Source organism: Solanum verrucosum, unplaced genomic scaffold (genome assembly GCF_900185275.1).
Source record: "Solanum verrucosum unplaced genomic scaffold, falcon-dt-bn FXZP01000051.1, whole genome shotgun sequence".
NCBI classification, from domain to species: domain Eukaryota; kingdom Viridiplantae; phylum Streptophyta; class Magnoliopsida; order Solanales; family Solanaceae; genus Solanum; species Solanum verrucosum.
In genome coordinates this window covers 734,180-738,889 of record NW_026020110.1, presented here as the reverse complement: position 1 = coordinate 738,889, position 4,710 = coordinate 734,180, and positions in this window count along the sequence as shown.

The window sequence follows — 4,710 nt, the reverse complement described above, 5'->3', positions numbered from 1 at the left end:
TAATATCTCTCATGTTATAATGAAATGTATGTGTGTTGCCTTATTTGTTGCATACTCCAACTATTTCAAAGATGATGTTCAAAAATGGCATATAGCATGATTTCAAATGAAATGTCCCTTTTATGCATGTTTTAATGGTTTTGTGCATGGCTTCCATACTTAGTACTTTTTGTGCTAACCCCATCTTTTTACATTTTCTATAAGTGTAGGCTTTGGAGATATTGAATTCCATCCTCGTGGCTAGGTTCATAGGAGGTCAAGAAGAAAAAGATCGGTGAGTCCTCATTGTATTCGAGGGCTCAACCATATGTCCTTTATTGTCTTTACTTTTATGTTTTAGACTCTTTGTAAGGGTCGTGTCCCTAAAGTTGTACTCAAATTCAATGTTATAGATGGTTTGAGACATAGTGTCATAGATTCTCTTTCATTTTTTAAAGAGACTTCGATTGTAAAGAAAAGTACTAAAATTCCGCACTATTTTCCTATGCTTTCATGTTCATGTATGCTATGAGGCTTGTATGAGACCCCTTCAGGGTCAAGTATGCCGGTCACATCTAGGGGGTGCTCTCAGGGCGTGACACTATGCCTGCAATATTAGCCTTGTTGCCTGTGGACAATTGAACAGTATTTGATCCTTGATTACCAAGACACATTGAATGTGATAACATGTCCTTACAATAAGTAACATGATGAGTAGCCCCAAAGTCAATGATCCACTCATGTTCACAAATATTAGGTGTGAGTGATACATTACATGTTAAATTTGCTTTATGATCACCTTCATTTGTATGACCTGAATTGTGTCTAAGGTTTTGCACATAATTATATTATTCTTCTCTAAGTGTAAGAGCATGTCCCTGGCCTGTAGGAGTAGCATAGTTAGCAGAGGATTTGAAACCAGCAGAATCCTGTTGAAAACCACAAGTGGATCTGTAATTACGGGATGCATCTGGCTTTCTCTTGCTTCTGAAGTCAGCTGGATATCCAATGACTCTGTAACAATTCTTACTCAAATGGTTCCTATAACCACAGTGCACACATGGATTGTCCAGTAATTTTTTGCCTCTGAATCCTAGCTTTCGATTAGCCAGCATACTGAGAGGTTCCTTATGAATCTCCACAACACTCAGCAATCTTTAACTCTCCTCTTGAACTGTTTTGGCATACGCCTGATTAACATTAGGCATAATAGTTTTAAACAGTAAATCACTTCTAATATGGCTATAGGACTCATTTAAGCCCATTAGAAATATCAATAACCTCTGCTGATTAAGATGTTCTATGTAAGGTTTGGATTCAGCACAACCACATAATGAAGCAGGTACTAATACATCTATTTCATCCCACAGATCTCTCAATTTAGAATAGTAAGTGATGATAGAATCACTACCTTGTTTCAAAGAGGATACCTCTGTCCATAGATGATACACTCTTGTAAGATTGGATTTATCGAACCTTTCCTTGAAGTCATCCCAGACTCATTTTGCATTTGACACGTATACAATAGTAGTAAGTAATTCAAAAGCTATTGTACTGCTGATCCATGATAGTACAACAACATTGCACCTTTCCTATTGAGCTGCTAAATCTCTTGTGTATGAGCTTTTTAGGCAAGTTCCATCAACAAAACAAAGCTTGTTCTTCACCAATAAAGCAAGCCTGAACGATCTGCTCTAGAGGCCATAATTTTCTGGACATGTGAGCTTAGTCGTAATTAGAGCTACACCTGGTGCATCTGAAACCTGTAGATATAGAGGATGATTGTGTGGAAGAGTAGCAATTGTCAACTATGCCATTACAGAGTTGCAGTTTATGAGTATAGAGCTAAAAATCAATTCAAAATGCAGCTGGCCAATTGATCCCAGTATCGTTGCTCTGATACCATGTCAAGTTATGCTTTGATGATGAAATTCATGGAAGTTATTCTTCCATGGAAGAGAATAGAGAAGAGAAATGAGTGTAGAGAAGAAAAGGAATATTATTTCATTATCAGAATGAATGTACAATGAAGAAGGCATTCCTCCTTTTATAGATGGATCATTCTAGAATGTGTGATTAGTGAGTCTTAACTAACTCACTGATCACTGTAAACAGTTACAACAAACTTTTAACAACTAACTTTAACTAACCACACACCTACTTAACTATTATTATTCAATACTAACCCTAACCTATTGGCGAGGACCAAGAGGTAGGAGGCTACTCTCCAGAACGTAGAGCCACCTTCCCAAGAAAAATCCCATATTTCAAACAGAACGAATGGGAAAATAATTACACGATTGAACCCCGTTGAGAATGGGATGGTATAAATCCCGATGTAACTGATTAATGGGCCAAGAAATCTTTAGAGGGATGAGGAGAAAGAGCATCAAAATCTTTGGGTTGTCCATAATTAACCTTAATTGTAGAGATATTGTCCATGCAAATCGCAGAAACTAAATGGTGAATGGATTGAAGTCTTGTGTCCTGAGTATTGTCACAAAATTCACTCAGTACAATAATCAATCTTTTCAAAATTAAGTTTTTTCGAGGGGACCACAAATTGACCAGAGCGGTTCATTCTTCAACATTTGCTTTCAAAGGAGGGTTAAAGAACCCACACATTAAAAGAGCACAAAAAGCAGCTTCCACATCTTCAAAAAGAGGGAATTCCATAGATGTATTTTAAGCAAGGATATAATAGAAGAAGAAAGGAAACGGAATATGAAAAAGGACTTTCTAAAGACTTGAAAGCTGAAAAATAAATTGAATGGGAAATAAGGATTCTTAAAGAATAAAGAAATCGTCAAAAATATATAAAGGAGGCGACAATTTAGATTTGTCACAATTTCCTCGACAGCACGCATAAGAGACACTTGTACAAAACATAAAATGAGATAGGATAGACAGTGTGGAAGGCAAAGTTTCTCGACAGCATTTTCGTTGAAAGATTAAAAGTTTTTTCCTCTTCCTAGAAGAAAGGAATAAAAAAAAAATTCATCTTCCCATGGGCAATTGGCTTCAACCCCAAAAAGTGGAAGGACTATCTGTATGGGTCTAAGTTGGTCAAGGCCACGTGGCCAGATAATAAGCAAAAATGGGTGAGGAAACTCGACAGGAAAGTAAGATCTCGACAGTTGCTTCTCTCGGGAGGCACCTTGAGAGGAGTACCACCTAAGATCATACCATCCTTGGTAACATGGAGAAAAAGAGAGAGGAAACAAGACTTTCAAGGACGTGGACGAGCATGTACAAGCCCGAGTACAATAGGAATATCAATTGGCACTACCAACGACTTTGACACATGGCACAAAGCCATTGGCTTGAGTACCTTAGAACTCTAGTGGAACTTTCTTGTTGGCTAAGGCCCATTTGTTGTAGCTTATAAATAGTGGATCCCTCAGTTTAAATCCATTCTGAATCTGAGAAATACAATAAGTAGCTTTATACAGAGTTTATCTTGTTAACTGTCTCTTTGTTCCACAAATTTCTCTCGCAGACTCAACAGTTGCTTTCGGAATGCTTGTGTGCGCACAAAGATCCATTCTCACTCTTCTTTACTTTTTTTATTTTTATCTCCATTTCTTGCACTTTTAACATCTAGAAAGATAATTAAACCTCTAGTAAATTGATCTTAAAAGTGTTAAAATAAGATGTGTAATCTTGACGTCCCATAAATTCAACTATACCAATTTTAGATAAACAATACTAATATATTTATTCTGAGAGCTGTCAATATAGGTTACTCTTCATTCATTATCATAAAAGTGGCTTATACAAGATGCATAGTGGATTAGACCATTAGTGATTGGAGTTAAAAAATATATATATTATTCTGTCATTCTGTGTCAGTTGTTCCGTCGTGATAACGGTTGACATCAGAATAAACCTTACTATAATAAATTAAATATATGGTTTAATCCAACACCTCTATAGAAAAAACCAAGAGCAAACATCACTTTACCAGATAAAGGAGTAATAATAATTAAAGTTGGTCCCTTTATGTATAACCCTCTCTTTGTCACCTTTGACCAAAACTCATCATTTCACCAAACAGATGACCCTTTTTATCTTGGCGTGCCCTCATTGAATGACCACAAACCAACATCAGTGATGGGTAAGAGAAAATATGCAAAGACTGGTTGCATGAAAGATGCCAAGACCACAATGATGTATCGAGGCGGAGCCAGGATTTGGAATTTGAAGGTTCTAAATTTACTTTGAAAAAAATAAAGGAACTTTTTGTTGATAGTGGAAAGAAAAAATCCAAGAGTTAATATACATATATATTTATTTAATAAAACGAAGTACTTACACTAGCGTGGAAAGCATTTCCACAATTCTATCCTTACCACTAAACTTTCAATCAGTTTTGTTAGGGGTTCACAAGTTAACATACATATATATTTAATTAATTTTCTAGTATAAATACAAAATCTATGAAAAAGCTACTGGGTTCGTCCGAACCCACGAACCCCACCTAACTCTGCCTCTGATTCATGTATAATGGTATGCATGTGGACCTACTTCAACTCAATAATGACAGCTACCCTGTGTTTTATTTATAGAAAAATCTAAAGCATCTCATCTATGCCTACAGATACAGATTTAACCTGCTGAGTAATCAATTCCAATCTTTAGTCTTCCCCAATCATCCCTCCAAATACACAAGTTATTATGATTATTTCAGCCAAGTACTTTAACCAAGAATATCTAAGTTGCAAACAGTAA